This window comes from Choloepus didactylus, chromosome 5 (assembly GCF_015220235.1).
Source record: "Choloepus didactylus isolate mChoDid1 chromosome 5, mChoDid1.pri, whole genome shotgun sequence".
Taxonomy (NCBI): domain Eukaryota; kingdom Metazoa; phylum Chordata; class Mammalia; order Pilosa; family Megalonychidae; genus Choloepus; species Choloepus didactylus.
In genome coordinates this window covers 54,291,121-54,317,429 of record NC_051311.1, presented here as the reverse complement: position 1 = coordinate 54,317,429, position 26,309 = coordinate 54,291,121, and positions in this window count along the sequence as shown.

Genomic DNA, 26,309 nt, shown 5'->3' with positions numbered 1-26,309 from the left:
TAATCACTCCAGGTAGAACCTGGGAATCAACCTCAAAACATCCTTTACACTCACACCTCAGTACAATCTGGTACATATCTTGTAAATCCTACCACAACATATATCTCAAATGTATATCCACTTGACTCCATCATTACTGCCTCATCAACCCTTGTCCCTGCCTCCCAGATCTCCACATTACCCTCGTAGGGAACCTCCCCACCTCTTTCTATTTCCCTACTAATTCATCATCCACATATCTACCAGACATCTGTAAATAAACTAATTCCACATGTTTACGACCTTTCAGTTACCATGTGGAAGAAAATCAGTCATGCACAAGGGCTACAGGGAACTGCGGGATTTGGCCCTACTACTTTCTTACTAGCTTACTACACTCTAGCCAGGCTGAAATTCTTCTATTTTACAGGTTGCCAAACTGTCTTTTCAACATCGTGCATTTGACCCCACTCTGTTCCTTCTATCCAGACTCGTTTTATACCACTGTTCCCTGTGCCAGGTCCATATTATGTTTTTGAAATTCAGTTTAAATATAACTTCTTCAGAAGGGTATTCGTTGCCCACCTACCTTGTCTAGTATGTTGCTTCCTCCTCTGTATATTTATTTCCATTCACAGTACTTGTTGAGATTTGTAATTTGCTTCTTTACTAATTTACTATGTGCCTCTCTCCTAACCCCTGAATGGAGGAAGGAATCATGTTTATTTTGCTGAATATGCAAACTAGCACATGTCAAATGTACAATGAATATGTGTTACATGAATAAATTTGTAATGACCTGAAAGTACAGTTGGCTAGTTTGCCCACAGCTCACAATGGATCTACAAGGAAAGCAGTTGTCTAATTTTATGCATCAGACTATGTGTTATGCCCAAGTAGTAATGATAATGGCAGTAAAAAATAGTAAAATATAATTTAGCAGTTCCTATATGGCAGGCAATGGATATGGTGTTTTACCCACATTAACTCATTAAAAAGAGGAAAATAAAAGCCATGCATATTATCTCAATGGAAGGATAAAATGGTAACAATTTTCTATTTATTTTAAATTACAGATTTTAATGAATACAGTCATTGAGGGGGAAACAGAAGAAAGAGAAGGCAATATTTCTGGCCTTAAGGAATTTATAGTCTGATTAGGGATATAGAACATGGCCAATAAAAAAGTGCTTCACAGGCTCCAAAACATAAAATGGTATTTTACTGCAATCAATACGTGTCAAAAGGCAATCAAAGAGAAGAGTCAACCCTCAGGTGACATGCACAGCAGTAGCCAGGCTGGCAGAGGTGACATGATGGGAGTGACAAAAGTTAGAAGACAGGGGTTTACTAGGTTTGAACCTAGAGGCACAGAAGTTCAGCCTGATACAAACTCTATTATTATTTTTCTCATTGCTACAATTTACTCATAGTCCATATAGGCCCTTCAAATTTAATCTGGGTAACAACTTCTGTTTGAGAGGGGAAATCGGTGTTTGAATGTAAAGTCTTACTTTTTAGAAATTCAGAATTTATTTTTGCATCTTCCTCCTGTCATTTCAGAACTGATATTATGCATTGTGCCTTAAAAGAATCACTAGATACTGCTTAGTTCAAAAACCTCAAAACTTCTTTATTCTCTCAACAATATGCTGACTGCCCTCCACATATAAATTGTCTTCTTAGTTTATTTTTTAAAAAATTTTACTCATATTTTACTCCCAGTATAAAATGCCTGAAGTCCTCTTTTTCAAACTAACTCTCTTACCCTAAAAAAGACTGGAAATTAAGCTCTTCCAGGTCTGCCCAAATGAACGTCACATAACAAATAGCCTCACACAACCAGACTTAAAAATTATGTTATAAGAGATTGTTTTGATTATTTTCAATGTATTTTCTCAACCCATATTCCTTCAACACTTGTTCAACATATAGATATTGAAATCTACAATGTGGCAGACACTCCGGGCTTGAAATACAAAAGTTTAGCCTAAGCATATTCAAGTTTCATGCAAATTTCATTCTCTCCATGTGGCAGATAAAAAATATGATCACAAATTTATTGCAGCTCTTCCAATCAAAAGTTGGAGTGTATCTTCTTATCCTTTGAATCCAAATTGGCCAGATGACTTCCTTTGACCACTAGGATGTGGCAAATTGGTGTTGTGAGAATTCTGCAGCCCCAGACTCAAGAGGACTTAAGTCCATGTCTATACCCTTGGAATGCTTCCACCATAATCAAAGGAAGTTCACCTAGTCTATGAATAATGAAAGGGCAAGTGGAGAGAGAGCCAGGCTAAGAGGCATCACCAAAGCCCTAGACATAGAAGTGACACCATCTTGGATCCTCCAGCCCCGGGCAAGAGGCTGGCAGAATGAACTTAGGCGAGAACAGAAGTAGAACTGCCATTCCAAATCCCAGAATCTTGACAGTAACAAATTGTTATAGTTTTAAGCTGCTAGGTGTGGGGAGGTTTATTATGCAGCCATGGATCAGTGATGCAAGTGGCATTTTATTTAAAAATCTTCAGTCAGCAGAAAGAAGAATTAAATATTATTAACACTCTAATAGATTTATACTATTTCATTTTCCTATCTTTGAGCCAGAAAATTAGTTTCTTTTGATATTAATTATATTTGCAACATTTCTGTATCCTTATGGTTATTCCATGTAATTTTGGAAATGTTTGGCCAAAGAAAAGGAAAGGTGAAGGGTGAGGTGTGGGTGACATATGGTTTTCCACAGAATTTCATAGTACTTAGGCCCCATTATTGACTGTCTTACCTTTTGTCTGCCCCTCACATTAAAGGATTTGACTTACTTGTGCCAAAAATTGAACTAAGCCCGTGAAACCCAATTAAATCCTACTATTGCAGAAAAGCACAAACTAATTCATCATTTTGGGTTGTTTTCAAATAGAATAAAAATTAGTTTGGAGATGAGATGAAGAAAACATCAATAAAGCAAAAACAACCAGAATCACAGGAACCCCATTAGCATTGATTTCATTCCAGGACGCTGGGTCAGCCAGAAAGCTTGGCATGCTAATTGAAGAAGGCACATTTGGTGCATCGGAAGATAACGACAGCAAATGTGGAGGAACTGGAAAGCAATCAAAGCGGATCATGCCAAAGGGGCAACACAGTCTGTGTTTCAACACGCATGGTAGTTTATCTAATTCCATTTCCAATTCAAACTCCAGGTCATGTTCCTCGGTTAGAATCAAATTTGAAAACTAGAAAATAGAGAAGTTCACCCTCATTAGTTCCTTTCTCATCCCCCTTTCCCATAATCATCTAACTTCTTCTAGAACATGGAATGCATTTGTATCTACCTCCCTGCTTCTTGTGGAGATTATGTGAGGGATAGTGTACATACTGGGGTAGGTGAGATACAATATACTAGTAAGTATTCTCCAGAGAAACATGATTAAGAGGATGGGAGTGTGTGTGTGTGTGTGTGTAAACAATTAATTTATTCATATACTTACAACGAAATTTTCTGTAAGGAATTGATTCATGCTATCATGGGGCCTGGCAAATCCGAGCTCCATAGGTTAGGCCACAAGCTGAAAACTGAGAAAAGTGATGCTGAAGTTCTTAACCCAAATTACCTAGGTGATGCTGGCTGGCTGGAAATTCCAGCAAAAGCTAGTGCCAAAATTGAATCCAAGTTCTTCCTCTGACCTCTGAAATCCTCAGTTCTGGCTTTCAAGATCTCCAAGCAATTAGATGATGAGATCCCCCACATTGCTGAGGGCAATCTCCTTTTTTGATCGTAGATGCAATCAACTGATCAAGTCGCAAATCCCGCCTCATGTACCCTCGCATTAAAAAGCAGACCAGTTTGTGACCAAACAACTGGATACCATAACCTAGCCAACCTGACATATAACATAAGAGAGTATAACAAGGGGATTTTCTACAACGGTTGTATTCACACTAGAATTTGGTATGTTTGACTGGAGTCCTAATTTGATTAAATTATCTCATAAAATATCAAAGGGTTTTGCTTCATCAAAGTGATATTTCTGGGCTCTTCAATAAACAGTATTCATTTTATAATAAAGCATGCTGTAACAAAAATGGCACTTTTATTTATTTTCATAAAACCAAATAAAATTGCACTTAAAGCCCCATCTGAAAATTTAGTATAAACCCTTAATTGGGTTTCCTCTCCAAACTCTGATCATGGAAAGGCCCTGGAATCTTGCTTTGAACAAAACATTCCAGAAGGACCTTTCAGAATTAAATAAATAAAATTTTTATTTTATATTGGTTGCCACAGAGAAACCTGTTTTCCAAGTTTGCAATGTCATTATTCACTGAAGACTCTGTTTTAGTAACACCCTTGGGACATAAAAATTTTCCAGGCTTGGGAATGCCAGTGCTCAGAGTCCTGTCTCCCCATATGACCCTGTTTGCCAGGGCTGCTATGACAAATACCACAAGCTGGTTATCTTCAACTACAGCAATTTATTGTCTCACAGTTTAGGAGGCTAGAAGTCCAAAATCAAAGTACTGCTAGGCCATGCCATCTTCCAGAGTCTGTAGCATTCTGATGCTGGCTTGCCTGCAACCCCTGGGTTTCCTGGCTTGTAGATGGATCTCTGGCTCTAACACATGACAACTTATCTCTTCTTCTCTGGCTTCTCTTAACTGACTGACCCTGCATAAATTCCCTCTGCTTATAAGACTAAGTCATATGGTTTAAGGCCCACCCTGATTCAATTTGGCTTCATCTACATAGGATCTTAGAAGATACTACTCACAAATGAGTTCAGACCCAAAAGACAGGAGTTAGGACTCAAACATGTCATTATCGGGGACGTGATCCAATCCACCACACACCCTGAAGTCACCAACCTGAGACTTGCCCACCTTCTTGGGCACTGGTGTGGAGCAGAGTCCATCACAAGCTGAGAGGATTAATTTCTCTCCACTTCTTCTCTCAAAGTCACTCTGCTTTCTTATTTCCCTTCTGGACATCTAGCATAATAGTTGCAAAGTCTTCTGGCTTTTACAAGAGGCTGTGGAAATTTTTAAAAATAAAAATGTTGCTCTGTACTCCACAAAGCACATAAGACAAAGACTATGACCTGGGCAACTGTTTGTAGGTTATGGGTGTGAGGGGTGAACAGGGAGAACAGATATTTATTGTTATTTAAATGGTCAGGGTAAATTTTATGGACAAGCATTCACTGAAAACTATAGTTGGAAACCTAATTTTATCCCCCATTTATTCGGGTCCTGATAGTATTACTTTATATTTCACATCTATAAAGGCTTATAATTGTTAACAGACTTCCAGAAAATGAAAAGTTCTATAGGTGTTCTGGTAGCTGGGAATTCAGATTATGACTAGAAAAACTCAGTGAATAGGAACCAGGTTCTCATTGAAAGATTTTCTTCAAAATGCTTAGAATGAATGCCATCCGGCCTGATGAAATTTTTATATTTAATTTATCCAGTTGGTGAAGAGCGGTCTGTGAATTTAGCACTATTGGATTGCTATCCTTGACCTCTCGCGTTCAAAAGGGATTTTGACAAGATATTCTGTATTTTTACCCTTGGTATCCACAGAAGTAAAGATTTCATTTGGCTCCTCAGATTTCAATATTGTTTTGACCTCTGAGAATGCCTTTAAAATTATACACACATATAATAATATGCAGTAAAATTGACATGTGTTTGTACAGTTCTATGAATTTTGGCACATGTATAGATTTGTGTAGCACAAAATGGTTCCATCACCCTAAAAGACACCTCTGTGCTATCCCTTTGTAGTCACACTGTACCCTCCTCCTAAGCTGGCAACCACTGATCTGACCTGTAGTTTTGTCATTTCAAGAATGTCTTAGGAATAGAATGTAACTTTTTGGGAATATGTTCTTCCAGTGAGCAAAATGGCAGTGAGAGTCATCCAAGAAGTTGCATGTATCAGCAGTTCATCACTTTTTATTGCTGAGCAGTGTTCCATTGTATGGATGTATTGCAATTTGTTTATCCCTTTACCCACTGAAGGACATTTGACTGCTATAAACATTCATGTATAGTTATTGTGCCCTTGTAAGCTCTAATTTCTCTAGGATAAACACCTATGACTGAAATTGCTAGATCTTGTAGTGTATACAAGTTTAATTTACCATAAGAAACTGCCAAACTGCTTTCAAGAGTGACTGACTCATTTTTCATGCCTCCAGCAATGTATGAGGGATCCACTTGCTCCTCATCCTTGCTGACACTTCTTATTATCAGTATTTTTTATTTTAGCCATTCTAATTAGTTGGCAATTGTCCTCATGGTGGTTTTAATTTGTGTTTCCCCTTGCATAATTTTAGAGGTCTCTCTAGATATTTTAATACACAGATTTAATGCTATTGTTTACCATTTCAAGTAGAATATAGTAAACTTACCAGCATATAGATCCCTTTACACCCTCCCTTTATATTGTAATTATCTCATGCATTACCTGTAATTTTTTCATGCATTACATGTACATACATGGACAAACCCATCAGAAAATATTATATTTTGCTTTAAGCTGTCAAATATATTTTATAGAACTTACTAGAATATTTTTACTCTGCTATTTCTCATTTCTGTTTCTCCTCCTTCTTTCCTGAGGGTCTAAGTATCCTTTTGGTTTCATCTCTCTTCTGTCGAAAGAACACTTTTACAATTCTTTTGGAGCATGTCTGCTAGCAACATAGCCTATAAGTTTTCCTTCATCTGAAAATATTTTTACTTAATTCCTTGAGGATATTTTTGCTGGATATAGAATTCAGGGTTAGAATTCTTTTCAGTCAGCACTTTTAAACAAACAGTTACTCTTTTTTGCTGGCCTCCATAGCTTTTGATGAGATGCACAGTCATTTGAATCATGGTTCTGCAACAAAATAATGGTCATTTGTCTCTGGCTGCTTTGAAGAACTTTTCTTAACCCTTAGTTTATATCATAAAGATTATGGTGTGTCTAGATGTGAATGTCTTTGGGTCTATCCTCTTTGGTGTTTGCTGAGCTTCTTAAATCTATAGTCTTATGTCTTTTGCCAAATTTGGGAAGTTTTCAATTTCATATTTTCAATGTTTTTGCACTGCCCTCTTTCTCTTCTTCTCAGGCATTCATTTTGGTATTTTCCCATAAGTTCCTAAGGCTCTATTTAATTTTTCTCTTCATTGTTCAGATTGGATAATTTCTATTGATCTATGACTCTTTCATCTGTCTTCTGCATTGTGCTGTTAAGCTTACCTATTTAGGTTATTATATCTTGTAATTCCATACTTTCCATTTGGTTTAAATAGAAGATGATACATCTGTGCCATCTCCATATTGAAGTCTGCTGATTCTTTCTCATGCAAGTTGAGATTTCCCTTATTCTTCGTATCCTGAGTTATTTTGGATTGTATCATGGACATTTTGAATATTATGTTGTGAGATTTTGTGTTTGGTTTAATTCCTATAGTAAATATTGATTACTTCTTTAGATATGCCACCATCTCATTTGGATTCAAGCTGCAAATTCTGACCAACGTTTTCTGGGTTGTGATTCCAATGTCAGTTTAGTTTTCCAAGCCTTTGAGTATTCTTAGAATCTATGCCATGAGTGTGCCACCCAGTGGCCAGTCTGGGACTTGGTGGTGGTCTATCCAGTATTCAGCTCTCGACATCAGTGTATGCTGTTTAGGATCATATTCACATATGCTCAGCTCAGAGGTGAGCCCAGGAGTCCATAAGGAGCTTCCACAGTTCACTTCCCCATGCTTCCCCTTCTCCGCAATCTCCCCAGTACTCCCTTTTGACTCCTCCTTTGAGAAATCCAGGGCTTTGTACACTCTGCTGTGATGTTTACTTCCTTGGTCTGTGCCATGCCTGGAGCAAAAGGCAAGAGGATGGAGGTAAAGAAAAGCGTCAAGAGTTTGACCCTCCGTTTTGGGATAAAAGCTCCTCTCATCGAAGAGGAAGGTGCCCCTCTCTGAGCTTTAGCTTCTGTTAGCTTCCATTACCCCTGTTGCTTAGAGATTGCTTGGAAAATAGGGGGAAAGGAAAGGGAAGAAAAGGGAAGGGGAGGGGAGGGGAGGGGAAGGGAGGGGAGGGAAAAATAGGTAATTTCTTCCATTCTCTCTGAATGTTAGGAGATATCATTCCTGATCTTTGAGCAAGAGCTATAGGGCTTCTCCTAGAGTTCTCATAGTCTGCAATGATGCTTACTGATTCATGCATCTTGCCCAGGTTTTTATTGCTGAATTTCAGTGGGAGAGACAAGGTAGAGTGTGCTTACTCCATTTTACCAAGAGCCATGATACTGTGCATGGATGGATGCCTTTTGAACCACCACCTTAAGCATTAACATTCCCATTGCCAGTCAAAATTATATCTGTTTCCTCCTTTGACCTTTTGCTAGGTTAGAAGTTTTAGCTTAGGTAGTTGCAAGTTGGGAATCACCAATGCTTACCTTCATTGAGGACAATTGCTCTTTGCTGTGAGCCATTATCTAATTTGTAATAATCTTATCTATTCAAATTCACATCTCTGTTACCTTCAGAAATTCCATCCACTCCTATAACGGGAGGTGGTGAAGGTGTAGTGAGACAGGAGTAGTAAGACACCTCTTTTCCAGAGTATCTTGATTCCTAAGATTTTTCCGAAACCTTAGAACACTTCCTAACCTTTTCCTGGGAGTTCATATTTAATTTAAAGGAAGCATAAGGAATTAACCTCATCCTGTTTTCTTCCTACAAGTAAATGTCAACTGAATCTGTATAGTTTATCCAATGCCATCTCCCAATATCTATAACAGAGTTACAGAAAGAATACACTGGTTGCTAAAGATGAAGAGCTCTTAAATCTCCTTGTGGAGGTCAGAGGAGACTCAGAGAGAGTGAGAACTTGAACTGAGACATGATAGAAGGATGTAAGATTGCTAGGACCAGAAATGTTCTTCTCACTTGATGCATTTGTTCACTACCACAGCCCTTCCAATGCTTCTTTAATTTGGCTTGTTTATCAAAATGAACCTGCTTTATAGTCCTATTTTCCTTGGTAAAGAATTCAAATAAATTCTATAAAATATAAAATATCTCTTGAGGTACCAAGTTATCTCAGAACATTTCAAGAACTTCTGATTCTTCTGGGATCTAGGTAAAGTGGTAATCTCTGGTTATGTAATTCACTGAATCATGGTAGGAGTTGGGAATGGGTGAGAAGACAGGGGAAGAATTTCTCCACCTATTGTTATTTTTGTAATTGAAGATGGCACCTTCTGTGCTCTGAAATATTTGCAATTGGTTTATCAAATAGCTGGAATAAGGGGAGTAAAAGCATAACTAGCTTTATTTTTATTAAACCACTTTTCTTCAAACTATCCATCATATCTAACTTTCTGCCCTGATGACATCTCACATGAATCTGGTAAGTTATCTGGATACTTGCAGGTATTAATGACCAATTCCTATGCATCAAAAAGTCCAATCTGTCCTAAATAAAATCTTAACTCTCTCATTCAAATTTAAAAATTTTCTTTCCTTTCTCCCATCTTAGGCTTAGAAATCTAAAGCGTAGGATGACTACCTTTTTTCTTTTCATCTCTTATTCTCCTCCTTTCCTACTGGTAGTGTTTTTTCCTCTAGTATCCTCCAGGGACAGGCATCAGCCTATAAAGATAAGGCTCTTATCTTATAAAGGATAAGAGAAAATGTGCATCAACTCACTTTACTGGTGGCTCCATGGTATACTGTTGACACTTTTCGAGTATCAAACACCACATGTGAGCTTTTTTTTGGACGGGGCACTTCTGTGAGTTTTAGTGAAATTTCCCTGCATGGGGACTATTCCCACGCACTAGTATTCAGACTCAGTAAATTTCTAGCCTACTTTAACATAATCTAGACTTTGGTAATGTCTCATTGTATTGGATTTAGCCATTATATTGGAAATTCCTAGCACAGATAACATTCTACCTTGCTTTAATATTATTCTTATATGAGACCCCCAAACAAAGGAAAATACTTCTATTAACATCTCTTAATGTATCTCTAAAGATACATTGACCAAATGTGTATTATATTCTTGAACACAGTCTCTGCCCTTTATCCAGATTTGCTTTCATTTTCAGCTAAGCTGGGCATTGATGAAGGTCATTTTTACCCCTACTATTTTAGATTTTAGCCCAGAGTTAATCCGTAGTGGCCAGTCTCTGCTTTATTTTCTCAGAGTTCTGCTTTGTCTCTTCTTTATCCCTTTAGAGCCAAATGTACCTTCTAAGCAAAAGATCCTGTCTCGCAAATTAATCTCCTTAAGACTTATCACATATATGAACTCAGAAAGGAACAAATGTACCAATAAATAAAAGAAAATAAGTGTTCTTTATTCTTCCCACCAAGGTTCCACTATCTCCAGTCCTGGGGTTGTCTTGTCTTGAGGAAGGAGGAGTGCAAAAGATCTGCATGGTTGCTGTGTAACAAACTACTTCCTGGTGGAAGCAGGGGTCCCAGGAGAAAGCAGAGACTAAGCCTTGAGAGGCTTAGTCTCTTAAGGCTTAGTCTCAAAAATGGCATAATATCACTTCTACATTTTATTGGCCCCAGAGATTTGCAAGACCAGCCCAGATTTAAGACATGGAAAAGTAGATCTCATCTCTCACTGAGAAGATTGCAAGGATGTGGACACAGGGAAAAGAATTGTAAGCAGGAGTGATTTTAGGTTTTAAATCTATAGAAAGTAAGTAATGCAAACTCAAAGTTTTATAGATATTAACTCAGAGAAAGAGGCTAATTTTAAAAATGTTTAAATAACTGTATTTAAATATATTTAAATAAAATAATTTAGTAAATAATATTACCAGTGTTACATGGGTATGGCAAAAGCATGATGGTAGAAGGTGAATTACTAAAGTCTAGATACACTTTTCTACTCCCTATGTTATATGCATTTTTACAGCATCCCTTTGGCATTGTCTCTGTAAACTATCATTGACAGATTCTTATGGCCCCTTCTCCCTAAAGCGGTAGGGATTTTTAGAAAATATGTGTCTTACTGTGTACTTTATAAAATGCCATGTTCTGATTGACCCCATGTCAGTTACATTAAATGTGCCATGCATCCCTGTCAGCTACATCTCAGCATGTCAAAATGCTGCTATTATTTCTGGACCATCAAGCTATTCTATGAAAAGCCAAAGACACTTGGAAATTAGTCTAGATTTCCACACTTGGCTAAAAGAGGAAGAGTGAATTGAGGTTAAGTTTAATCAAAGACTTCATCTGAATTCCTTCAAATGACCCTTGTTAATTTTTATAAGGGACTCTTGAATTTTGTATTCAACATAAAAGCACTGAAGAGTAAAGCGAAATTGGTTGTGATTATTTTTAAATATTCAACCTGGGTTTATTCCAGCCAGTAGATGTAGAAATAAAAGGATTGGTGTGTTGGTTCTCTTCCAAGCCATGTCTGTATGAAGAGAACAATTAAGAACAAAACTTAAGCTGCTGAGTTGGATCACAGTTCATGTAAGAAGAGCTTATTTCTAATGTTTTAAAAATGAGTAAAAGCAATAGTTTTATCTTTTCTTCTGAATGGTAATCTTAAAGGGGCCAATATTCATTTATCTTTAAAGATTATATCTATAAACGCAGCACTTTAATAATTCACTCTTTCTTTAAGATTATTTTTCAGTTATGAACAGATAATAATATCCTTTTCCCCAAAAATGAACTAAGACTTAGCATCATAGTATGTTTGGCCAGAATTAAATTTTTTAATTATGTAAAACTTAGCATAAACTACTAAATCTGTCACCAATGTGATTGATTAATTACTACATAATATGATTCTATGCAGCAATGAAGCACAGGGAAAAATCAATTTACATAAATTTTGAAGTTAGTATTACTTGTTTCAAGTAAGGTCAAGTGTTAAAAATCTTTTGCCTTTGTTACTACTTAAATTATCTTTCAATACTGTAAATAAACAGTTTTCTTTGTATTTACATACATCCACTAACACTTTTGTGGAAGCAATGCTCTAATTCTTACTTTCAATTCACCTCATTTTGCCCTTGATGCCTAGGACCAATACTCCTCCTGCTCTCTCCTTATTTTGTTCTCTGTCTCTGTCTCTTACTTGAATTGCCTGAGAGACTTTTCAAATGTTTCTTGCCTTGAAAAACTGATACTAGATGTCCTAGCTGCCAGGGCACTGGGGTTATGGTAACTCCAGGTTACTCGGCTTGATGTGGTCAATCAAAAGCATAAGGGCATGACCATGCTCTTGACAGTGAGTGCTTATAAAGTGGAGGTGAAAGGGAAGAGGTACAAGAAAACTAGCTAGGAATAGAGACACATCATGTGCTCAGGAAAGAAGGTTCCAAGTGCAGGTATCCTGGCTAGAAGTCAACAACTCCAACATACCTGTCCTCCATCTCTGCCCACCAGCTCAAGATCTTTCACAAACCTTCCTCCCCAGGAAATGGAAAGAAGTTTGGAAAGGAGTTCAGAAGAGCACAGCCTTCAGGGATTATAGACCAACCAATCAGATTTCCTTGAGGAGCCAGTCTTAGGAAAAGGTGTAATCAAATTTCAGAAGCAATGGGAAGGATTCTGTCAGGAATTCCCCTGGTTATACGATAATGTATCCCACTGACAAGGTAGTTCCAATTATTTTAACACTTGTTGGCCCCATAGCCAGGCTTCAGCATTTCTCACCCTTTATGACAGGATGGCTTGGTGTTCTTCTGGACTGCATGGGAATTTATTTGAGGAAGGGCCCCATTAGTCACATCTGTCAGGCTTATCAGCAGGTGGGATCCCAAAATCTATTTCCAGTCTCTTCCCTTGGATTCTGTAATTCTTGTCTGCACTAACACTTGGTCTTACCATCAACCTTTAAGCATTTTTCTCAAATCAGCCTTCAGCCACCCATATCCTATCAATAAATATTTCCTATGTGTTTATCAATGCCCAAATGCCTTTGAAGACGGTGGCAAAGTTTGTCTATATAAGTAATTAACTTCTAAATGCAATTTGTCCATAGAAAAGTTGTACACATACTAAAACCCATTCACACTGAATGGTAAATGAGAGCAAACCCTCTCAGGTATGGGGGCAAGGCAGGGTGAAGAGAAGGTAATAAGGAAATGCAAGGAAATCCCAGTTGCCCAAAATGGAGTCTAAAAGGGACATAAAAGTCAAGTTTAAACAAAACTCAGAGAAGGCTAAGTAAAATTTGAATTACTGTACTATTTTTCCTAAAGCCAGCTCTTTCCCTCTCAATCGTGAAAACAAATTGGAGTCCTGCAAAGGAGTATTTTAAGTCACGCCTGGCTGTGCACAATAGCAGTTAAGAGGCCACATTGCCAGTGAGGCACTAAATCATAAAATGTTAGAGCTGGAAGGGAATTCAGAAATCATCTAATCCAACTCCCTCATTTTACAGATGAGGAAACTGGGACCAAAAAAGGTTAAGCAACTTGCCACATCAGTCATAATGACTATGTGCACGGAGGCAATCAGCCACATCATTAACCCAGTGCCTTGAGGACAAGCTGCTCCTCAGCTACAGCTTGCAGAGCTAAAACTATTTTCATTGGAGCTCAGAAGTCTGCAGCATCAATTTGTCCCCTGGATAATTCTCTCTTATCCTGAAAGGAAAGCCTTCTGATGTTGCTCAGACTTCTTGTTAATTCTCTCTACCTTCTCTCTGCTAAGACACTGGGAATCACTTTCACTCACTATGGTATGGAAGTCTTTGGCTAAGACTACAAATCTTCAAATCTTCTTATCAGCATTGCCAGAGGGTGACTCTTTGGCACTACTCTTCGATAAACGTAAATTTCCGTCCTTTCACTTTATGACTTTCATGCCCTTAATCATTACCTTTAACTTCACATTGGTATAAATAAGAGATAAGTATTTATTTCCTAATTGTATAGTAACTTGACAAAGATGAGGCATCTATTGTTGGCTTCTGTCCATTTTCTTTCCCTTACTTCATAATAATTCATAATCTACAACTTATCTCTCTATTTCCCAGGGTTGTTCAAGGTTAACATAATCCACTTCTGTTATTGAAACTACCTAATTAATCTAGCCCAATAGTTATCAATCTGGAGATCTGGGGTTGAGAGTGGACGAGGAGTGAACTAGAATCCCTTAGAGAGCGTTGCAAAATTACATATGCCCACTTAGGTTCAAACTCCACTCCCTGGAAGAGTCTGGTAAGTCCTTCTTCTCAAAATTACTCCCTCCATCTTTTTAAGACAAACCAGCAATGTCAGCCTCATGCAAAGATTTGTTGGAAATGCAAATTCTCCAGCTCTGCTGCAGACTTAATCAAAAACTCTGAGGGTGGGGCCAGCAGGCTGTGTTCTAACAAGGCCTCCAGGTCATTCTGATATGGCTAAAGTTTGAGCCTTATAGCTGCACAGTGTATTTCCCAAACCAACATCTGGGTTGAAATCCCTTTTATTCGCATCAGGTGTATTTCCTGGATTTTTCACTGCATGTCTGAAAGCTGCCCACTTAAACTCCAAAACAGGTGTTAAACAGGAACAAAGATTGCAGTGCTTGTTTCAAAGAGGGCTTCATCTCATCAGTGCTTTCTGTGGGCACTGGGCAATCCCATTGCTGTTTCCCTGAGGCCAGCCAGCAAACTGCTGCAATGAGGCCAGAGCTCATTACCTAATACTCTCCTAAAGCACTTATGAAATCTAATGCACATAGCGTTAGGAAGGAGATGGAAAAAGTAATTCCAGTATATAATGCTTATTTTTAACTTTAAAATCCTGAGCTATTTTAGTGGTGAGTTGGGATCTCTTAGACACCCAGATTTTACAAGTACAAAGAAAGAACCTTGAACTTACAAAGATTTAAAAAAATTGTTGTGAGAAAAATGGTTCTCTTTCTGTCACTACAACTGAAGAATTCATCTGAGCCTACATAGATGCTTTCTCTGAGTGTGAGTGTCAGTGCAGATATACCCTTGTATATAAATAATCTGTGCATGCATGTATTTGTGTATTAGTGTATGTGTGTATTTGATTGAATGGATCTCTATGTTGAGTGAACACAAATGTATGTCCAACTGTAAATAGATTTAGACATGTATTTCTTCTTGGAAATGACCCTATAGATATAGGCATAACTGGATAAGTGCTTTTATGAACTAGGTCTAAGTTTAAACAAGGGTAAAGAAATCTACTTTCCCTTCAAGAGCTACTTGGATTTTTAAAGGATTGGTATCAATGATGCATTCTTCCTAGTATGAGTTATCTAATTTTTTCTTATTAAACATATTTGTTCTTTGTAAAAGATTTGAAAAACACAAAAAATATTAAGAATTGAATTTAAAGTATCCTTTTTTATATCATTTTAATTATTTACTTTTTTCTCTTCTAAATTCTAGACTAGTGTATATCACATCATTTACTATCTCCTTCCCTCTCTTTTCATCCCACTTTACTCATGGTCTTTCCATGTTATAAATATAGACTTCAAAGCAACATTATAAAGAGGAGACAGCAGCCAGAAACTTGGAACAGTTCATTAACTCAGACATTGCCCTGTAGCTCAGCAATTGTTTCTGGCCACCATATAACAGAAATAGACTTACACAGCATATCAGGAAAATTATATATGTACATATATATATATATATATATGACATCAGGTAGAAACTCTGCAAATAAATGAACTAGCATACCAAAGATGCTGAACATACTATATAAAATGCGTACGTTTAGAGCAAACACAATAACAGCTTCCATATATTGAGCACGTAGTATGGTTAAAGTCCTTTTTAAATGGGATGTCATTTAATCCTTAAAACAACTGTGCCAGTTTGGATATATTATGTCCCCCAGAGAAAGCCAGGTTCTTTAATGCAATCTTGTGGAGGCAGACATATTAGTCTTGATTATGTTGGAATCTTTTGATTGAGTGTTTCCATGGAGATATGACTCACCCAACTGTGTTGACACCTTTGGGTTATTTCCATGGAGTTGTGGCCCTGCCCATTCATGGTGGGTCTTGATTAGTTCACTGGAGTATTTAAAAGAGAAACTAAGAGCCAACACAGACCCAGATGCTTCCTGACACTTTGAGATGCTAGCCCAGGGTTTGCTCCAGAGAAGCTAACATGTCTTCCCAGCTAACAGAGGTTTTGCAGATGCCATCAACCATTCTTCAGTTAAGATATCCTCTTGTTGATACCTCAGTTTGGACACTCTTATGGCTATAGAACTGTAAAATTGTAGGCAAATAAACCCCCTTTATAAAAGGCAATCCATTTCTGGTATTTTGCATAATGGTAACATTAGCAAACCATAGCAACAACTTTATAAGGTCATTATATTTTCTTCTTCTATAGAAGGGTGTATACCTAGGAGTGGAATTGCTGGACCATATGGTAACTATGTTTAACCAATTGAGGAATTGCCAGACTGTTTCCAGTAACTGCATCATTTTACATTCCCACCAGAAATGTATGAGTAACAATTGTAGGTCATGCTTTATTCATATTTGTATCATCAGCAGCTAATATAGACATGACACAAAGATGCTTGGCTAATATCTATTGAGCTGTATAGCTATTTAATAAATATTCTGTGCATTTTCCTAATTTCCATGAAAACAAAAACTGAAAAGTTTCAACCAAGTCAAAAATTAAAATGACTTTGATGGAATCATGTAAATTCATATTTAATTCTCTAATCCCTATTGACTTGATTGTTTGATAGTATAAATATTACAGGCAGGAGACATACATGTGGACAAATACCTACCTCTGGCATTTTGAAACTTGCTTTTTTCCATCCATTATGGAAACTGCCTATTTAAGATTTTACTTTAGGATATTGTAACTGTATGTAGACTAATAAAATAAAGGTAACCTATGCTTCAATACCTACTATGTGATATGTATGGTTAGACAGTCAAAATGTACTTATGCTAAAAATGATGAAGCTGAAATTTAGTGAGATCAACTAACTTGTTCATGGTCATATGAGTAGAAAGAGTTGAAGCTGGGATTTGAATCCATGTGTTCTCATACCACATGCATGTGTGTGCATGCACAGGTGCATATGTACGTGTTTTCCCAGGACCCACAAGTCCCACTAACTTTTCATTGTAGCAAAGCAATTTATCACTCTCCAGTATCTGAATAATGTGAGAAAGAATTATTCTCAGGTTGAAGAGAAAAGCTGGTGTAATGTATAAGAAATTTTGCAACATCCCACCCTGAATAATTGGGATTGGAATAACACCTTCAGTATTTCCTGTTTAAGTATTCTTTATATAATTTGTATTTGCAGACTGCCTGGTGATCTGCTTACAGAGAAACACCTATATGCATAGCACAGAATAGAGCTTGTAGGACTAAAAGGAGAGAAGCTTCTTTTGGCAGAGTAACTCAGATCCTGCCCTAATGTACTTCAAGGAAGAGTAGAGATTGAAAACAAATGTACTGAACTTTGTTCCGTCTCTTTAATTCCATTTGGCGTTTGTTATATTTAGTATGTTAGAGGTATAAAATGTCTCCTTAGAACAAAAGTTCTTTATGGCATTATTTCTTTGTAGAGCCTGTATAGGCAATTCAGACCTTCTTGGGCCATCTTTTAGAATGACTAAATAATTACACTATTTCCCACAAGCTCTTACCTTACAGACATCCTTCCTTTTTTTTCCCTCAAAGTTGCAATAGGAAATGGAAACACATATGCACACATAAAGAAGTAAAGTCTATTTTTAGTTGTTCTGGCATGAAGAGGTACAAAAGTCACTAAGCATAGTTTGCTCATTAAGACTAATTGGATGGAGTTGTACATAATTGTCACATTTACATATCAGGACAAAATCTCAGAGATGTGGCATATGTAGACAATGGAGCTAACATGTATTGGACATGAACTCTGTTCCAGGCCTATATTATTATGAAGTTTATGTTCATTATCTCAATTAAAGCACCCAAAGTACTAGAAATTATATAGCCATTGTTATCTGCATTTGACAAATAAGTAAAACCGGAAGCCCAGAGAAATTTATTTAGTACAAGTTCACATAATTGGTGAATAATAGTACTGGGCTTTAGATCACATACTTGTCAAAGAGAAAAATCTGTTCTCTTTCCACTACACTGATTTCTTTCATTTTAAACTATTAAGTCTGGTAAGAATGATTGTAATATCCTTAAAATATAATAGATTGTGGGGGGAAAAGTCCTCCAAGATACTTGGGGTTTTTCTAGGGAATGTATAGTTCTTCAAAATGAGGGATAATTTGATATATTTTCTTCCAAGAATTAAATAAGCATCATTTGAAATTAGCACATTATATGCAAACATCTGCTGCCAAATTAGTTTCTAGAAGAGCTTGAAAATAGCTTGCCTCATTTAAAAAGTAGATTCATCTTATATTCTTGTTTCCCTTATTAATGTAATTACCTAGTCTTTTGTGAAATACGACATTGTGATAAAATGGAGGACAATATATATTGTAATAATGACAACTTACTTTTTTTAAAAAAAATTATTGTGAAATATAACATACATGCAGACAAGTGATAAATGTCAAAATACAGTTTGACAAGTAGTTATAGAGCAAACTTCAAAGTATGGTGTAGATTACAGTTCCACAATTTCAGATATTTCCTTCTAGCTGTTCTAACACATGAGAGACTAAAAAGAAATACCTATATAGTGATTCACGTGACAACTTACTTTTTAAGTATTAAATTTCAAAAAAAAACTTTTTAAGACCAGGAGCTCCACTGACACTACTTTGCCTGTATATGCACTGAATACTCCATGACAAGGATCTGCTTACATAGAAGCCCCAAAACTGTCTCATCTCAAAGAGGTAGAATTCAAGATATCAGTGTTTTGAATACGTTGTGTTTTGTTTAAATGTGTGTATGATTATAGACATCGATCAAAATGGCAGAATAAGTTAATGAGCAAATTGTTTCCCTCTACATTTAAAATTTATTGCAAGGATAAACACATTAAGAAACATAATGGAAAGATATAGGCATGCTGAAAATCAAGGTGAGCATCTCCATGAACCAGAAAGAAAATAGAAACAAGAAGAGTTAAACTCAGTCTGGAGCTACATACCACCTGGGCCTGGAACTTCAAAGACTCAGCGGTGGCTTGGTAGTCTATTACTGAAATGAAAAAGACTCTTATATTGTGTGAACCAAAACTAAGCTCAAGTCAAAAAAGAGAGTTTGAAATCAGTATACCCATAGGGGTTGAAAAATCTGTGACCAACAACTTAGATACACCCAAATAAAGCTCTGATTAAAGAAATATTATGTGTTCATTAGAATATGCATTTTAAAAAGCTGTGACTATTCCCCTGTAAGAACACATGACATTCACCCCTTCCCACAACTTCATCATGGACAGAATATACCTGCTTGCCCCTTGACTTTGGGATTGGCTTGTGGAATGTTAGTTAGCTGCCATGTGCCTTTTCAGGTGGACTTGTTCTCTTGGTGATTCTGCCATTTCTATGACAAAAACATTCCTTGGTTATCTGTTGACCCTCCATCCTGGATGGCAGAGTGCAATATGGAGAGCAGAGATGCCCAGCTGTATTGCAGATCTGCAACCTGAGACAGAATAACCAAATAAACCTGTAGATGCATGAGCAAGAAATAAATACTTATTATATGCCACTGAGATTTTGTGGATGTTTGTTACACAAAACAGCTGACTGATACTGAAATTGGTACTAGGAATGGGGTAATGTTTTAACCATAAACCTGAAATATGTAGCATTGGTTTGGGGCACAGGTAGCAAACTATGAGGAAATATCATATCATAAGAGGCTGTAAACATTGTGAAATGGGTTATGTAATAGCAAATATTTGGCAAACCTATAATCTGAGGTAACTTGGAAGTCAGAAAATGTTCCTAATAAATCTCAAATTATTCAAGTTTTAAGTTTTGAGGCAAAATATGGAAAGCACAAACTGGTTATAGTCAGCGAATGTAATAAATTACTAAAGGAAGAAATGAGCTTAGAAAAGAACTGGCCAGTTTGAAAGTGGAACTTAGAGAAAATGTGAAGAGTCTAGAAATCACGGCATAGAAAAAAATGAAATTGTTTCTCACCAAATTAAAGGTATACCCAGTAACATAAACTTCAGGAAAAGTACCAAATCTAGGCACTGCCAAGAAGGCATGGTCTTAGAATAAACTCCAAACCAAACATGCTGTGTAAAATATCTTAAAAAGATATTTGAAAAATGTAAAGGGGTCTCTAGTCTAATGTCTTTTCAGATGGGAGAAAAGCACTTTTAGAAAGCTTGACAGCATGATTCCACAGAAGCCGGATGCACCCAAATTATCCATAATTAAGTGTAAAGAGAAAGGCATATCCAGAAAATTGTAGGTGTAGCTTTTGCCACATAGTTTTGACTGAAATCAGTTACATAGAAAATTTACAAAGTTTCTGAGCAGATTTATTAGCAAAAGTGCTGCCAGCCTGTACTAAAATTGACCAGGACTGTTTGAGATGTAAAAATACCTTTGTGACCTTAACTTTCTAAACTTTCTACTGACAGGAAGGAGGCTAAGGAAGCAGCTCAGCTTCCATAAAGAGCATTCTTCAGTGCTCTCTTCAGAAGTGGATAAGGGGAAAGATGAAAAGAAGTGACTCTCCAGTGGTGATGAGAGTCATGAAGGACAGTGGACTAAGAAGCTACTTCTTAAGGGAGAGGAACATGCCAACACTTGCCCAGCAGGGTTTCTGTATTGCTGTGAACCTGTGATGCTATGTGCCTCTCACATTATTATTTTGAGTAGGAGTGTTTCTTGCAGCTTTCCTGTCCCTATCCCACCGTTATATTTGGGTGTATGTCTGGCAAATATATTGTCATTTTAGTTTACAGGTCTCTGTGTCAAAGGGAACCACATCTGATCTGTAGTAAAGAAGAGCCTTTATTGAGTCTGATGCCATGACTAGGTTAGAAGATTTTGAAGAGTTTGGGGACATCACTTGCTTTGGATGCAGAGTATTCTCTTGCTCCTTGATTTTGGGTTCTGCCATGTCAATTTCTTTGGCCAATGGGACTACAGCCCTTGTGACACAAGCAGAGGCTTGACATGTATTTGTGTAGTTGGTATTGGCTTCCTGCCTTCTTACGATCACCATGACAAGGAAATAACTCAGACAACTGCTGAACCCCCAGATTTGGACCCAGAATGAAAAACATGAAGCAGACTGAGTCAGCTAGCCCAAGATCTGCATCCTGAATGAGATCCACCCTATATGACCAACAGCATGCTATGAGAGAAACAAATGCTTTTTGTTGTATACCTTTAAGATACACTGATACACCACTTAAGTTAAAAAAAAATTCAATATGTGAAGTTCTGCATTGCATACAAAGAGGAAATAAGAGTATTAGAAAAAAAGTACTAAGGGAATTTTGCAGAATAAAGGGAAAAAGATAATGATTTGAAAATATGAAAAAGAAGACTCTGAAACTCTCCAACATATACCCTATTGGAATTTGTGAAGAAAAAAGGGAATGAGTGAGAGGCCATATTAATAGAGATAATAACTGGAAATTTTTCTAAAACTGAAAATGACACGAAATAAAGAAGAGAATAAAAGCCAAAAAGGATGTAAGAATTCAAACTATAAAACTCTTAAAAGAAAACATAGGTGGAAATCTATACGATCTTGGATTAGGCAATGGATATTTAGATTTGACACCAAAAAGCACAAAACAATCAAAGAAATAATAGATAAATTGTACCTCATCAAAATAAAAAAAAATTTGCATAAAAGGACACTATTAAAAAATGAAAAATTACACACAGAATGTGATGAAATATTTGTAAATCATATACTGATAAAGGTCAATATCTGGAAAATATGAACAACTCTTACAACTCGACAATATTTTTTTTAATGGGTAAAGGATTTGAATAGACATTGCTTCAAAGGAGAGGTACAAATGAACAATAAGAACATAAAAAAGTGTTCAACATCATTAGTCATTAGGGAAATGTAAATGAAAATCACAGCAAGATATCCATTCACACCCACTAGGATGGCTGTAATAGCAACAACAACAACAACATAATAACAAGTGTCAGTGAAGAAATGGATGAATTGCAATCCCTGTACACTGTTGGTGGTAATGTAAAATAGTGCAGACACTATGGAAAACAGTTTGGCAGTTCCTCAAAAAATTAAAAATAAAATCACCAGATGACCGAGCAATTATACTCCTAAATATATACCTGAGAGGACTGAAAATAGATGTTTACACAAAAACTTATACATGAAAGTTCATAGCAGCATGATTGACAATAGCCAAAAAGTGGAAGCAATCCAATATCCATCAGCTGATAGATGGCTAAAGAAAAGTGGTACATACATATAGTGGAATATTAGTAAGTTGTAAAAAGGAATGAAGCATTGTTACAACAAGAATGATCCTTGAAAACATTATGCTAAGTGAAATAAGCCAGACAGTAAGGCCACATTTTGTATGATTCCATTTATATGAAATGTCAGAATAAGCTAATCATAGAGATAGAAAATAGATTAGTTACCATGGGTGGGGGAGGTGAGAATTGGTACTAAATACTAATAGGTACAAGATTTATTTTTAGGGTAATGAAAATGTTATGCAATGAAATAGTGATTATTGGACAACATGGTCAATATGCTGAAACCAAAAAAACCTTAAGTGTAAACTTTAAAATGGTTAATTTTAGGTTATATGAAGTATATTTCAATAAAAGTGCTATAAAGGAAAAATATCCTTATCAAGAGTAACTTAAACAGTGCTTGCCTTTGTCTTCTCATTGTATGACTCATAATGCTTTTGAGACTTATCATGATCCTCTCTAAGTCTGGATCAGCCACCAACATGTTATCCTCTGTGTTTCCTCTGAGAGTTCCTTTAATTTGATTGTTTTTGTTGTTGTTGTTGTTGTTGTTTTGTTTTGTTTTGTTTTTGCCAGAATCACTTGGTCTGGGACATTTTCATCCTTTTCTTCATGACAACTTTCCTCATGCATGTTGATAAGTTTGCTTCAGACTTAGACAATAGTTATAGTCTTTTTAACAGCAGCAATGTCAAAATTTCCATGATCAACAATTTCTTCTATAACTCCATTTATGTTGGATTCAAATTTCCCTTGTAGTGTTCTTTGCTGCAATTTCATCTTTGTTGGTCAAATCCCTCTTTTTATTGCCTATTTTTTTGTACAACATCATTTGGGTTTATCACTGGGAGACAAGAAAACAACACAACTACATGCTTTGCTGTCTGTGCATGAACTATAACAGATACAGAGCAACCAATCACCAACAAACTTTGAAAGAAATGGCATGACTGGTCACTGAACAGGATGAGCTCTGTTATTTACATAGTGATTTATGGACTGACACTCTAAGAGCAAAGTTTGCACTCTATGCAATTAATCAGGTAATATACCATGGTAGCTAAAATTTGAATTATTTTGTTTGGGTAGATGGTGATATTTTATTAAACCATGGTAACTGAAATTTGCACATATTGGCACCAGGCAATGCAAGGACAACTCTATAAGCCATTTCCACAAAATTTAGAAACAAAAAACAATCCTTCACTCTTCTGATACTTATTGAAGAATCAATACTTAGTAGGATCTGGTTCTAGATCATGTTTGTCAAACGACAACTGCAGTGACTTGAGCACTTCATTTAAATAAAGGATGGTAGAAAGAGAAGATACACTTTTCTTGATGTCAGTTTTGACAGGATGTAGTCCAGCCCGACAATTTTCTGAGTCTGTGCTCTACAAATTTAAACATAATTAGGAAATAATTCCCATCCAATGGTTTCTTGTATCACTGTATTGAGTATTTGGGGGTAAAAACACTCTACTTATGAATAATGACTGTTCTATGAAAAATATTAACTGCTTACAAAATTTAAGAAATGTGCAGTGTTAACAACCTTAGTCACCAAATCATGATAAGGATCTCTTCTCTTTCATCCAGCATATTTGAAATTCCTTAATTCCAATTTCCCTTTGCCCTCCATGTGTCTGGTTCAGATGCCCTGAATATGAGCTGTGCTTAGTGACACATCTTTTATTATGTCTTATGAACAGGGACAACCCTGTTTTATGGCATCCTCACTCATTACCTCTTATTTTCTTCCTTTGTCTGAGAGGTTATTTTCCTCTTTTTACCCACCTTATTTTGGTTAGCAGATTTCAGAATTTTTCTGAAGCCTATGATCTCTAGTGAAAGCAAGAGTCCACCATGGACTCAATTGCTGAATCCTACTTTGTGTCAACTTTTGAATTTTTCAGGATTTGACTAACATTCTTATTTCCCTACTGCTTTAATGCATGTTCAGTTGAGTTTTAATATTTGTAACTTGGTTTTAATATTGTCCATTTCCTTCTCTAGCAAGTGAAATTTCAATACTAATCATTGAATCAGAATGCCTTCCTTCATTTCCCTCTCCTTTTCCTTTCTTAAAGCGTATTTATAGTTTTAATCTACCACTCTAGATTTGGCTTAGTAGAATCACCCATGGAAAGTGATATGAAGCATCCACTACTCAAATCATTGCTATCTACCTGCAATTTGTTTGGATAATATGACCCTGTATGTATGTTCCCTTTAGACTAACAATGAACCTAGGCATACACTGCATCTATCTATTGTTTTTCAGTCAGAGCCTACTTCATTTTGTCTCATTTCCCATGAGGTTTCTCTTAGAAAGTGAACTATATACATATCCTGACCATGTACCCTCAAAGCCATGCCATAACTAGATACCACCTGCATCAGCTGTCCCCTTTACACACTCATTGTCCCCTTTACACAATGCTTGAGTCTTGCTGATATTCCCATTGTTCCTCTCTATATCTTTGATTGATGTAAACATATTTAGAGATGCCTCGGGCATCAAGGGTTGGCTTCCAAATTATCTTAGTATCCTGTCTGTGGCTTTAAGTAGACACTTCTAAATCATTGCCCAATTCTGGGTTTCTTTGGGACATCATATCTCTTGCAGATCTCTTTGAACCAGACATCTTCCCTCACCCAATGACAATTAACATACCTCCCACATTTTATTCTAATCATGGACCTTGGTATATATTTCTTTAGTTATATACTCTTTTCCTATTTCATATAATTCCAGTTTTATCTCCAAGATCTCAATATTTTTGCCTTCTTCATTCCTATCAATTCTCCAGTTCTCTGGACTCTGAGAAATTATAAAACTTGTTTAAAATTGGTAGATTAGACAGGACTACAACCCCAGTTGTTTGATTCCTAAAATCATTGATCTTTCCACAGCATTATACTTCTACAGGATGGCAACAATAAGAAGTGGTCCAAATATTGTTTTAAAGCTGTCTATGAGGCACAGTGAGTATGTTATTATGTATCTCCAAATAGATTCCCTCCAATAAGAAATAATTCATGCCACATAAGACTACTATGATTTATAAGCTTTTGAGGTAATTGCCCTGTGCATCTCTCAAACATCTCAAACTGTGTCTAGTGAGCTGAAAAACATCAAATTGAAATCCAATTCAGATGGCCCCTTGGATTACTCCAATGTCTGCCTGATCAGTTGCGTGAAGATGAATTGCTGAGGAGAGACATAAATTTGCCTGGGAAATAGGTTCACTTGTAGATATGTTCATGGTTGAAACAAGGTAACTCTGGAAAGTTGGTCTGAGTTTACTCCAGAGATTCTCACTAATAATTCCCTATGGCAAATGAATAGAATATTCTGGTAATTGTCAATTGGAGAAGTATGTTTATAATTCATCTCACATAACTCCTCACTCAGTATCCCCTAGAGAACAATTTGTATTGGGATTTGTGAGGATACCATGTCAACCAGATACATTTTTTAGACCCAGTTTTCACCTCATAACTAAAATGAGACAGAATATTAACACTGTAGAAGTTGAATGAACTTTGTAGAATTTAGGCTCCCTTTTGACAGATGCAGATACTGAGTCCTAAGGCCCAAATAAATGCCTTTCCTAAGATCTCACAGACAATAGTAGAACCCAGACTAAGACTCCTATCTCATAATTCCCAACAAAATGTTCTTTCCACTACATTCTACTGATTGCTGGTTCTCTTTCAAAAATGTCTTACTGATTAGAAAAGAAAGTACTTGTATATTTAATCTGTTAATCTGTTTTAATGTGATGTCTGACTAAAATGACATAATCTAACATCCAGAAATGAACAGCTCTTTAAGTACTAACCATAGTTTAAGTAAAGCTCTTCTCCAGAGTTCCATTCAGAGCACAGTGCAATACTTCTTAACTCTACTTTTA